The 13612-nt window shown below is 50.5% G+C and overlaps 1 protein-coding gene across 1 annotated transcript in view; it reads right to left on the minus strand.

Annotated features, from left to right (window-relative positions):
* BRINP1 (BMP/retinoic acid inducible neural specific 1) overlaps positions 1-13394 on the minus strand; it is a 97518-nt gene extending 84124 nt beyond the window's left edge. The window contains exon 1 of the mRNA XM_059486338.1: positions 13042-13394. The gene's annotated coding sequence lies outside the window, so the exon portion shown is untranslated. The remainder of the gene's footprint in view (positions 1-13041) is intronic.
* Positions 13395-13612: the final 218 nt, after the last annotated feature.

A 13612-nucleotide genomic window follows, 5' to 3' on the forward strand; every position in this document is an offset into this window, starting at 1 on the left:
TTTTTTTTTTTTGTGGTTTTTTTTTTTTTTTTTGGATCACCACAGAACCAAACAGGCACAAAGTCCCTACAGAAAACTGGAACATGTGATGTCCAAGTGCCTGTGATATTAAGCCAAAAAAAAAAAAAAAAAAAAAAAAGCATCAGAGCTCCCTCCATCAGCCATCCCTGACTCAAAGCCCTGAAGAGCACTCGGAATGAGACACAGGCACAGCCTGTTCCAGGGATCCTGCTCCTCCTCAGGCAGGGTCTGCACCCATTTTTGTATGTGCTTTCTCCAGCACAGGACCCTGCTCACAGCAATCATAGTCCTGGAGGTGTTCAGGGAAGCAGCACCTGCTCAGCTCCCTGCATGCAGAGGATTTAAAGAAAATTAGGTATGTGTGTAGGAATTGAGCATCTAAATCTCTGTGGATGTTTCCACATTGCCAAAGATCTCAGCTCCCTGTATTAGTTTGCTCTTGGAGTTTCTCCAAGAGGAGGAAACAAGCTTCCCCTCAGAAGTAATATTTTGCTTTATTAACATCAGTTTTGGGCAAAATGAGCAAGCATTTGTGCTCCAGTGGTTTATTGTCATCTTCCACAGTCCTGCAGCACTGTCCCAGCAGATGCTGCATGCTTGAACACTCTGCATGGGGGGCATGGAAAATGCACCCTGAGTGTCTGAATACAGAAATTCTGCATTATTGGGCTGGGAATCAGTCCTCATGTCCCTTCAAGTGCCTGGAATTTTAAACTCACACCTAAAAATAAAATCCAGAGTGTGTCTCAGCTCTCCTGTTGATTTCCTGTGACCGTGTTCACAGGGGTTCTTGGATTGGAGAAGAAACGAGGATCTGACTCCATGTTTCAGAAGGCTTGATTTATTATTTTATGATATATATTACATTAAAACTATACTAAAAGAATAGAAGAAAGGATTTCATCAGAAAGCTAGCTAAGAATAGAATAGGAATGAATGATCACAAAGGTTTGTGTCTCAGACTCTCTGTCTGAGCCATCTGACTGTGATTGGCCATGAATTAGAAACAGCCACGAGACCAATCACAGATGCACCTGTTGCATTCCACAGCAGCAGATAATCATTGTTTACATTTTGTTCCTGAGGCCTCCCAGCTTCTCAGGAGGAAAAATCCTAAGGAAAGGCTTTTCCATAAAAGATGTCTGCGACACCTGGAATTTTAAACTTACACCTAAAAATAAAACCCAGAGCGCGTCTCAGCTCTCCTGTTGCTTTCCTTTTCCTGAGTCCTGATGGAGGTCTGGAGACCAGAGCTGTGCAAGGGCAGCAGAGTGTGTTGGTCCCCAGCCCTTCCATCCACGCCTGCCACAGCACAGAGGGAAAGTCATGCCCCAGCAGCATCAAAATTGTCCCTGTGATGTGACACACGAGGGTTTGGGGACTGCACTTTCCTGGTATCAAGGCTTTACAGAAGAGCTGCCTCAGAGAAGCAGCAATGAGAAAAAAATAAAGTGCAGCCATGGACAAAATCCGTCTTCAAACTTAAAATAATGAGAAGCACTGCAGCAGGATGCATTGGTAGGAAGGAGCTATCAGCCTCTTTTGCTCTTCTATTTAACGCAGGCAGCTTTATCATTAATTGCTATTTACTGCAAAATGCTGAAGTTGGGAAAAAGATTAATATGAAACAGCAGCCTTGATTCAGCATTCTTCAAAGAACAATGCACATGTCTCTGTGTGTGTGTGTGCAATTGCAAACTTCATTTTATGTACTTTGTATGTAAAATAGTCATTTCTGTGTGCAAGGGAGGCAAACAGATACAATTAGAATGTTCTTCCCTTATCTATTCCAGTAAGCTCTGCCAGTGATCTTAGGCAATGAGAAGAAAGATTAATTCAGGCCAGATTTCTGAAGAAGGAGCCATTTTATTGGGGTGGAGGAGAGGGAGAGGGAAACCAGCACTGCTTTTACCCAGCGCTGGAAATGTAAAGAGTCAGCATAGCTGACTACTGCTTTTTGAGGAATTATATTTCCTGAGGATAGGGGTTGCTGAATTCTTTAAAAAAATCCAGATTTTCCCTCATGCCAAACTTGGATCCAAATTCCCTGGGCAGTTCCCATCCGCTGTGTGAGCAGGAGGCTCAGAGCTGTAGCACTGAAGGGATTCAGCTCCTTTGCATGGAAACACATGCATTTAAAAAGCTCCTCTGCAAAGCTCCCGGCCTAAGTGACCTGCTCAAGGTCATATATAACATGTCAGTGACAGCACCATGATTGAACTATCTCACTAGAGCTCTGCTTTATTCACACAGTGCTGCTGCATCCCAAAGCAGCCACTGCTGCCTTCCTCTCCTTATCTCATCCTCCTTAGAGACACATCTGTCCTGTGCTCCGTAAACCATAATATACCTGTAGTCTTTTATTCACTATCTGTCACTGGGCAGTTTTATTACAGATCCCTGAATTATCCAGCCTAGACTACAATCTACTTATTCCTGTCAGCCATTCTCGCTCCCAACCCTCGCCTCACCTTTCAGCCTTGGCAGTGTTTTAAGGCTTTCAGGTACTTGAAATGCAGGGACAATTCTGATTCTCGGGGGAAATCCAGCAGAATTGCATTGAGGCCAGCCTGCTGGTCTCCCTCTCTTTCCTAAATGCAGATGGTTGGAAATCAGGAGCTTGCACTGGTTTCTGCAGTCTCATTTGAACCAATCCTTCAAGAATACTAACAGCTGCCATTTTAGACCTCTGATCCCCATTCTTGCTATCCATAAAATTTTATTCTCCTCCTTTCCCTGCTCGTTTCATCAGAAATCAATCTTCCAATAATGCAGGTAAATTGCAGTCCTACCTTACTGCTATTTTTTTTTGCATGCATCTTTCTGGTGAATTTTGCAGAACAAAAACTCCCTCATCCATCCTTCCCAGCCCAGGCCATGAGCACAGCAATCATCACATGTCCACAACACCTCACTGGCAGATTTGCACCTGCCACTCACATCTGTCTCTTTTTTACCATCCAGCAAACAAAGGACTCGTTCCTCCCCGATGTGGCAATTTGTCTGAGCATTCACACCTGCCCCAGCAGCGAACTTGGTGTTCCCAGCACCAGCTCCCACCTCCTTCCTCCCAGTCACACACCTGTCAGAACTTTATCCCATCTATTGATGTGCTTTCCTCACAGCCCATCCTTCTGAAGGGAGCACTGCTTTATGACCATGGGAGAGCATCTCTGTTCACCCAGAGGTGCTCATGGCCAGTGCTGAAGTGGCCCTCAGCAAGTGTCACCTGCTGAAGCTGAACTTCAACAGCCTTGTTTCTCTTCACCCAAATTCTGTGACCAGCAACAGGAACAGAAAGGCTGATGGGAGAGGAAAGTTATGGAGAAAGGCACATTCCTCTTTAATCCCAGCAGCAGGTGATGGTGGATGACCCTTGGACTGTGCCCAGTACAAGGGACCCTCAGGAGGATGGGACTGTGAGGAAAATATGGGGAGAGGACCCGGCTCCACAGCTGATCTCTGCCCACCCTGTCACTCCTACCAAGCTGCTTTGGTTAAGTCTCAGATTTTCATGCACCCACTCGTCTCTGTCGCAGCATCCCTGCATCAGCTCGGGCAGATTCTTTAAGGTGACATCTTACAAACACCTTGAGGGCTGATTTTCCAAATGTTCCCTATATCCCATGGCAGTATTTAAGGTCCTGTTTTTTGTAATGTTCTGCTACCTTTTGCCACCAACTTCTTTCAAAATCTGTCAAGGCAAGATTGCAAACTGAAATGCTGCTACCGACAGGATTCGAATTGTTCTCCAAGCCTTGTGCTGCATTTCCTCTGAGGTGACAGCATTCCCTGTTTCTTTTCCCCCTCCTCTGTCCAGGCAGCAGGCCCCTGGGCACAGGGAGCTTGTATCCCTACAGAACATGGTGCTGGGAGCCTCCAGGCTCATCCCAGCTCTGTGCCATCCTGCAGATGCTGGTGCTGATAGAGGACACTGAGCTGTGCAGCTCAGGGTCACTGCTGCTGCCTGGAACCACCCGCTTCATGTCCCACTTCAATATCTATTCTAATCACTGAAATTACTTTTGTGGGAGTTGACACAGAAGAAGAGATTGCTGGATTGATATTCCGTCTGGCATTGATGAAAACCTTTTTATAATACCTTAATCCAGCACCCACAGAAGCAATTTGCTAATCTCTTGCTGACTTAGCTTCCAGCGGGATCGACCATAGGCAGTCACATTACCTGGCCAACCATATAATGTTCTTTTTATGCAGAGACAAAAATGTCCTTCCTGACCCCAGAAGATGGTCATCCTCTGCTTTGAAGCCTGAGACCTGATTACCATTGTCCCAGATTGCAGGGCTGCAAATGCTATTAATTGCTACAAAGTTATGTAGCCTTTTACACTTCAAATCCATCCGGACTTTCATCTCAGCCACATCCTGCAGCAGGGAATTGTGTGCCTTCACTATACACTGAAGAAAGGACTATTTCCTTTTAATTTGCTTTAAAAGTTGTGCCCTTTAATTTTGATGTGTCCCCTTGTTCTTCTATCATCAAAGTGTTAAAATACTTCTGATCACGTTTCATTTTAACCTTCATATACATTTGTGCTGGAACCTGAATGTCCCTCCTCACTCCCAGCTTTCCCAGACTAGATGAACTATCATTTCCAGCCTTCCCTTATTTAACTTGTTAATATTTGTAAAGCAATTTAAAATGTATTAATATGGTTCAATTATAATATCACTTCTATTTTCCATCCTTCCCTTTAATGTCTCAAGTGTCCATCTAATTTGCCATCAATCTCCATTGATTCTCCCTCTGATGATATGTTAGTCTTTATAATATCCCGGGGAATATTTCTTCTGCCTTCCTGACCAGCATTTTGGAACAAAGAAGCTGCATACTGATGAACCATAAACATGATTCACTCTGCACTCACCGTGTGTATGGATTTGCTGTTGTTGCTTAGGCTTTGGCCTTGGAAATCAGTTTCATAATGTCCATGGGGCTGTAATTAAAAATTTATCTGTGTGATTCCAATTGCAGGATCAGGCTTTTTGTGGTTCTGATTGCTCTGGGTCGGTGACAATTGAGCCCAGCTATGAAAAAGTCTGTATTTGATAAACTTTGAGCAATATCTGAGCACTCAGTGACACATCCTGCAGCAGCACAGCCTTTGAGACAAGAGAAGAGATTTTGACAACTATCCAGTCACAAAAAGGGGAGAAAATTGAGATTTGGTTATTATTTACTCCTTGTCTTTCCCATAGAAAGCTGGGAGACACCCAAGGAAATTATGTAGTACTAGATCTAAACCCCCCCTCCCCAAAAAAATACTTCCACAGATGACCTGTGACTTAGTCCATTACTGCAGAATGTTACTAAAACACAAAGCATGAAAGGAATCAATAAAGAAATAGTCACACAGAGGATATTCCATCTGGCATTGCAGATGACAGTCCTCAGACAACCACTGACTTTGCATGTCCCCACACAGCTGAAAGGTTATCCCAGGAGTGACAGCACTCATCCATGTCTTTCTGATCCCTTTAGTGTCCTACTGTTGTGGTTAGAACACTTCTCAATTTTTTCCAGTCTTAACAAGGCCCAAGCCAGCTTCATCAGCAAAATATGTCCCTCCTTCATTCCTCATCCTCCAGCAAATTCCCTGAGCAGCACTTCCAGCTCCAATCAGTCTTTTCACCTTAACTCTTCTCCCAAAAAGCAAAAAGGACTGCTGCACATGTATCTCTAATTGAATACAAAAGATTAGTTTAGTTTTATCTAAATATTTCTTAACTCAAATTTCCGCTCTTTGGTTACTTTAGGTAAATATTGCAGGAAAATCCTAATTGATCTCTTTTCCCTGGTTGACCAGATTTATCTATTCACTGGCCTAAAACATGGTCCATCATTTTCAAATACTTTACAATTCTCTTTTAGGAGAGTGGAAATGTCAGATAAACACATTATCAGCATTCTCCAGCATAAAACAGCAAAGCCTGGAGTTGTTTTGCAGAAGCGACTCCGAATTTGGACGACATGACAATAAGCAATTCTAGAAATAGCTGCTCGTCTTAAGGCTATGTTATAGGGATCCTTGTTGCTGCTTTCTTCTCTCTGTTCACAATTTTAGCACAAACACTGTGCTTTGTTAGTCCTTCCCTTTGACTTCCTCGGTATTTCTTAGGCATTCTTTGGTCTCAGCTTGTACCTCCAAAGCTCTCGCCGCTCCCTCAAAACACGCCTTTGATTCTGACTGCAAACCTCGCTCAGCACAGAGCAGCGTGGGAAATGGCTGGGATAGCATTCCTGGACCAGGCAGGAAGGTGGTGTGAGCCAGGAGGGACCCAGAGCCACATATGTACCCCAGCATATGTCAGAGGGCTCTGCCTACCCGCTCACCATCTGCACCTGCCTGCAGAGCAGCCACGCGCCAAGAGCAGCCCGGCTGCTCCAGCGCCCGCGCCCTGCCCTGCTGGTGTCTGCTCCACTGAGCCCACAAGTCCAGCTAAGGATTCCCACCTGCTCATCCCGCTCCTCCTGCCTGCTCTGAATCCCCAGCCTCCTCCCTGGGGTCACAGCTCATTTCTGTTCATTCTTCCCCTGGTTAGCTTGAGCTGCTTTGTGATTTTCCACAAATTCCTTTTATTTATTTTTTTCTGCTCCCGCAGCCTCACCTGGAATGTGCTGCCTGCATGAGGTGATGGTTTCAAAGCTCACCCTCCCTGTCTTCCACCTTGCTTAGCAAGTCAGCATCTGCAGCTGTGAGGATAAATTACCACAGGGGTCTCCAGTGTTAGCAATGTATCTGACAGGCACACACACAGCCAGGGCAGGGTAAAGAAATGGCTAAATGGGATCGGTTGTGCCGACTCAGGACTTCTGGCCAAAACTGCATCCAAAACCGTGATGGACACAGTGGAGTCCAGAGCACAGGCCAGGTTCTAAATCACACTCTAAATCAAAGCCTAAGAAAGAGATCCTCACTCACCACAGAGCCAGTTAACAGCCCTGGCTTCGACAGGCTGCAGTGATTTACAGCGAGAGGCTGCGAGCTTTTCACAGGAACTTGCTGTACAACATATTCCAGCTGTAATATGCAAAGATATTAAAATCCAGGCTGTAAGAAGACATGTCGTAGGCTTCAGGATGTATCTCCTCTAAATACCAGGGTAAAGGATGTACTTCCTATCAGGACAGCAATGATACAGGTCCCAGGTATGAAAAGACTCCAGGATCCAGAGCTACTCTATTGGAAATTGGGAGTGTGGAGAATGGATGGGAGGGAAAGCTCCCTCTATTCCTATATTCCTTTTTGATATCCAACAAAAAGTGCTGGAGTAAATCGTTGGGGTTTTGTTGGTTTTTTGGAGCTTGTCTTCTGTGTGAGAACCTCTCACAGCTTGGTGTGTCAGCCGTGAGCTGACTTTGCTGTAATTCATGACTGTCTGGGAGGGAAGATGTCTCTGTGATGGAAATGCTCCACCAAACAGTGCCCACTGCTAACACACACACACACACAGAGAATTGTTCTAGGGCTGCAAAGCTGTACTGGTGCTTCTGGCACATCAGTTTCTACCTCTGCCCAGCATTTCCATCAGTGAACAACAGCATGTGTCTGGCAAAGGCAATTCACTCCATCCTCCTCTGCAGGTGACCCTCTCTAGATTATTCACTCCTCTATGACTTACTGCTATTCCTATTGCCATTGGAAGAGGTGATCCATCAGCAGTGCAACTGGTTGTTTTCCTGGAACAGGAGCCAGGAATCACACATGTGAGAGTTCAAGCACTGGGGAATGCCATGTCAACACCCAGAAAAATGCCACCACCACGGGTGCCACCATGGGTCCCACTCAGCCACAGCAGCAGCTCTGTGCAGAGCTGAGCTCTGCCAGCTGCGCCATGCAGGCAACAATAAAATGGATGTAGAACACATGATTTCAGAAGAGCAAATAGCAAAAACAAATAAGCATCTTTTTCCTGTGAAGCTGCTCGCAGGTTCTGCCTGAAGGCTGCAGGAAAACAACTCCCCAAGCAGGGGGCTGTAAATGTTGTGTTAAACTCCCCAGCCCAGGCTCAGGGGAATCCTGGGCCTGACTCTTGTTTTCCTTCCAAAATGACACGTTCATATACCCAGTTTATGCCACCTCCACTTGGGATGTGATCCAGCATTCCTGAAATAAACTTAAATCCTTCCATAGCCTTCAGTTCATGTTAATCAGCTGCTCCTCTGATTTCTGCTCTTTCTCCCATTCCTCCCTCCCACTAGTCAGGACTTTTCCTTCCCTGGCACTGCATAGCTTAGCTCATCAAGCCAGCAACAGCTGTCCCGTGCCTACTCCAAACCCTGGGAATGTCACCTCATTTATCTGGTCCATCTCTGCCCATCCTCTCTCCAGACAGAAGTACCTGCTAGATATATCCACTTTGCTTCCCCAACTCTCTCTCCTTGATAACATTTCCCTTTCCCACACCACCTGCAGCCACCAGCCCGCTGCAGCCCTGGCCAGACGTGCTCCAGGCCCAGCACATCAGCTGGACGTGGCCATGCAGAGGCACAGCAGGCAGGGGAAGACCTTCCCCGGCACCCAAGAACACTCTGGAGCACACACATTGCCGGGAGGAGATATTTATTTTGCCCTGACTCAGCTCAGCACCATTCCCTAACTCTGCATCCTGCTCTGGCAGCCATCTTCCAGGGGAGAGGGAGAACAGCAGGACCAGTCCCCAGTCCATGGATCTGTTTAGAGATCTGTGTGTGTGTGTGCAGATGTTCTCCCTTTCTGAAAAGCTGCTCTATGTGGCCTGGAAGGAAATGGGCCAAGGTCTTTACAGTTGTTAAAAATCTCATGATACTTTTGCAAGCAGGATGGTGTAAATCAAACAACTGGGCACAAGCTTCCTCGGTCTGGGTAATTTATATTCTGCCTCACTAAGTTCATCTCTGCACTTCCAATGCATGAAGTGATTTTTCACTTCCCCTGTAGTATTTGCTGGCACGGAAAAGCTGCTGGGCTCTGTCCCAGAAGTAGCTGCATTTCATCACCGGGTGAACGATCCCTGCTCGCACCGGGCCGCCTCCCCGCAGGCTGCGCTCGGCTCTGTTCTCCCCGCGGCTCCGGAGCGGGAGGAGCGGCCCGCACCCGCCCAGCCGCACCGGGGCTCCAGGAGCAGAGCCCCGGCGGCACCGAGCGCCCGGCCCCGGCCCCTCCGCTCCATCCGCGGCCGGGGATACGGGCGGGGGATGTGGGAAGGGATGCGGGAAGGGAGGCGGGCAGGGATGCGGGAAGGGATGCAGACGAGGATGACTACATGCTGAAGAATGCGGGCAGAGATTCGGACAGGGGTGCGGGCAGGGGATGCTGACGGCGACTGGAGGCAGGGGTGCGGGTAGGGATGAGGGCGGGGGTGCGGGCAGGGGCTGCCCAGGAATGCGGGCAGGGCTGGATGGTGATGCGGGCAGGGACGGACGGTGATGCGGGCAGAGATGATGCGGGCAAGGATGGACGGTGATGCGGGCAGGGACGGACGGTGATGCGGGCAGGCACGATGCGGGCAGGGATGGATGGTGATGCGGGGAGGGATGATGCGGGCAGGGCTGGACGCTGATGCGGGCAGGGATGATACAGGCAGGGATAGGCGGTGATGCGGGCAGGGCTGGATGCTGATGCGGGCAGGGATGATGCGGGCAGGGCTGGACGCTGATGCGGGCAGGGGTGCGGGCGAGCCCCGCTCCGCTCCGCGCTGATCCGCGCCTGGCGCTCCGTGGAGCCACAGCGCCCCCTCCTGGGGCCCGGCGGCACCGCCCGCCCGCCGCGCTGGCGCAGCCGGGCTGAGCCGGGCTGAGCCGGGCTGAACCGGGCTGAACGGGGCTGAGCCGGGCTGAACCGGGCTGAGCCGGGCTGAGCCGGGCTGAGCCGGGCTGAACCGGGCTGAACGGGGCTGAGCCGGGCTGAACCGGGCTGAGCCGGGCTGAGCCGGGCTGAACCGGGCTGAGCCGGGCTGAACCGGGCTGAGCCGGGCTGAGCCGGGCTGAACCGGGCTGAACGGGGCTGAGCCAGGCTGAACCGGGCTGAGCGGGGCTGAACGGGGCTGAACCGGCTGAACCGGGCTGAACCAGGCTGAGCCGGGCTGAGTGAGGCTGAGCTGGGGTGAATGGGGCTGAACCGGGCTGAGGTGGGCTGAGGTGGGCTGAGCTGGGGTGAATGGGGCTGAACCGGGCTGAAAGGCGCTGAGCTGGGCTGAGGGAGGCTGAACAGAGCTGAACAGGGTTGAGCCGGGCTGAGCGGGGCTGAATTGGGCTGAACTGGGCTAAGCCGGGCTGAACGGATTTGAACGGGGCTGAGCTGGGCTGAACCAGGCTGAAAGGGGCTGAGCAGGGCTGAGCAGGGCTGAACAAGGCTGAGCCAGGCTGAGCAGGGCACGGGGTGTGTTCCCTTTTTGGGGCATCCCTCCCTGATTTCCCACCTCCGAACGCTGTGTCTCACAGTGCTCAGGGGTTCTTCACCCTCATTTACGTTCTTCAGCGATTTTTTCCAGCCCTCCCCAATCAATTTTTTCTGTTTTCTCAACATCTCTTCATCAGCTGTAAATACCAAGTCCTGGCTAAAGTCTTGAAATCCCCGTCCATTCCCAGGAGCTGGGTGCAGATCTCTGGTTCTGGAGTCAGTTCCTGCCACGCTCTCCTGAGCAATGCACCTGGAGAAGCTGGTGGGGCTCCTGCCTGCACAAAGATGGGAGGATTCGGCTTTGAACTATTTCTGTCACACAGACAACAATGACTATTGTCTGCTGGCAGACCCATTCCCACAGAGTGTTTAGCATCCGCCTTACACATACTCCCAATGTAGTAAACAGTGGTGGTTAGGAGGGAACAGAAACAAATCCTGTGCCGTTTCTTTTGGGACACATTTTACCTAAAACTAGCCAATCCACCATATGTTCCTCCTCTCCAAAGTTTTAACACAGACTTTAGTCAGCCTCATTAAATTCCTGCTCTTGGAGGCTTGTGCCCTCACTAGGCCCTACGGAAAGAGGGGAAGAGGAGGAAGGTCAGAGGGGGATGTTAAGCACCTCTAACACCAGTGACATCATCCCCCTGTGCCCACTCTCATTTCAGATCAAAGGAGCATGCAAAGGGAGCATCTGTCCCCTGAGGATGGGAGGGATTTTCTCTGAACCAGGGTAAGACTGAAGTGGAGCCTTGCATTGTGTGTTTTAGCCATCGATGCGCGTGTGGTTCTGCTCACACACACTCACACACATTTTAGAGCTATGTAACTCCAGCAGAGCTCTTCCCATACTCCCAGACTCCAGCTCCTGATCAGAGAAGGCATGATGAGTATGGAAATGCCAGCGCTCCCCCAGCCATTTCCCTGCTTCCCTGTCTGCTGCTCGTCTGCCTTTCCAGTACTGAAATCATTCCCGAGTCCTGGGAATCTGCAAAGAGCCATAAAACAAGCGTAGACACACCAAACGTAGAGGGTTTTCTGCTGACTTGCAAAGGGCTTTGGAGTCAGACAAACCCCAAATCAATGCTTGGAGCCAACTACAAGAGAAGAAAGCTACACTGGAGGAACAAACCACCTACAGCGAGCCCTGCAAAGACGACAGCGTGTGTGTGTGTGCGTGTGTGTGTGTGTGTGCTCATGTGAACTTCTGAAGGTTCGATTTACATAATAAGAATATCAGTGCAGCTATTTCTGCCCGTTCAGTGTGCGTGGATCCCACCTGCGTGGCTGAGCGTGCGGGAGCTGCGGGGCTGCAGAGCTTGGAGAGGGGTTTGCAGAGCGAGCCCGAGGGGCTGTGTCTGAGCCTGGGGTGGGCTGTGAGCTCCACAGCATGTGCTGCCTGTGCCTGGCTTGTACATGCTCCAGGGAGAGCACGGTGGCTTGTCTGGGGTGTGTGGGAGGGAGAGAGTCCAGGGCTGTCTGTCTGCTACTCGCAAGCGGAGCTGATCGATATTTTTCCTTTATAAGGAATTTTTTTTTTTTTTTCAAAAGCCTTTCATGTTCCTTACACCAAAGCTACATCTCCTCTTTACTCGCTCCCTCCTCCTCTCTCACTGTCTTCCCAAATACTTCTCTACAACTCCTGGGAAAGCAGATTTACTGCCATGAACACATTATTATTATGCAGCCAGATGAGCAGCCAGAGTAAAGCATGAAGGACCCTTCTGTCCTGCCTAGTGCAGATGTCAATCACACGGCTAAATTCAAACACCAATTCTGCCAGCATTTCATCTGCTGCTGGGTTCCCTCCATGAACAGGAGACTGCATCCAAGAAGTGACACCTCCTCCCTTTCCCCACTCTCAGGTACCAGCACGGGGGAACTCTCCAAAGCCAAAACACACACACCTATAACCCCCCTCCTCTCTCCAGACGGTCTCTGGGGCTCTAGACCCCGGGGATGATGCAATGGCATGGAGATGCCCTCCGTCCCGCCATTCCACAAGGACTGGAAAAAGGCAAAGTTACGTTCCACACCAGCCTCGCAAGCAGCACCGAACGGGGAAAATGAATGTGGGGAAAAGCCATCTCCAGCACCGTGGGGTGCAGCTCCCCGCCACCCCTACCCTCCCCCGGCTCTGCCGCTGTCTCCCAACCCCGCTGGAAGTGGAGGCAATCAGCCCAGTGTGGGATTCGAGGCGACAGACTTTCCTTTTCCTCCGCGATTTGCTTGTCACTTGCGAAAGCGGAGCAGCGGATTAAGTGGAGATGACACCATCTCCTTGGGGACGGTCCCCCCCTGCTCCGGGATGTACGGATACTCCGGAATACAGATGGATCCTGGCTGCCTGCCACCCCCACGGCCAGCTGAACCCCAATCTCCGGCCATGCTCCGGGTGGGGGGGGGGGGGGGGCTGCCCCAGTAAAAACCAGCGCTCCCAGAGCGCGGATCCCGGCACCACGCGTGCAGAACGGAGCTGCGGGACTCGGCCATCCATCCCCGCGGCCGGGGGCAGCGGAGGGGCCGCGTTACACAACGCGCGGCAGGACGGGGGAGCCGGCCCCGGGCACGGGCAGCGCCGCAGCCGCAGCGCAGCAGCGCTCGCCCGCCTTACCTGATGCTAATGTCCCTCTGTGGCGGAGATCGGCTCGCCCGTGGCTTTTATTCGGCTCGGTAGGAACTTGTGGGAGAGCTTCTCTGTCCAGCTCGCATACTGGGTGCGGGGCTGAGACTGCAGGCGTGAAAATCCTGGGGCTCTAGCAGTCCTTTTCATGCTCAGACAGAAAATCCCCTTCCTTGATCCAGATCGCGGGCATTAAGGGCAGAGGCAAGGGAAAAAAAAAAATAAAATTCCGCTTCTCCCCTTCTTCCTTTTCCTTTTTCTTGCTTTTTTTTTCTTCCCCCTTCCTGTGCCCCCCCTCTCTTCTGCTGCTCAGTTCGTAGCCATCGGGGGAAAGAGCAGAGGCAGCAGGGAGAATGGAGAGGGGGTTAGAAATAAAAATGAAAAGAGCTCCAGGAGGGAAGCGAGAGGCTGGGCTTGCCCACCGGAGGAGGGGCTTGGAGCGGGCTACAGAGGATGAATGGGGAAGAGGAAAGCAAGGCGGAGCCCCGGCTTGGCCATTTTATTCTAAGAAGTGTTTTGTACATAATTAGAGAAGGGGAGGGGCCGGGGGCAAAAAGGAGGG

Source organism: Ammospiza nelsoni, chromosome 20 (assembly GCF_027579445.1).
Source record: "Ammospiza nelsoni isolate bAmmNel1 chromosome 20, bAmmNel1.pri, whole genome shotgun sequence".
Lineage (NCBI taxonomy): Eukaryota > Metazoa > Chordata > Aves > Passeriformes > Passerellidae > Ammospiza > Ammospiza nelsoni.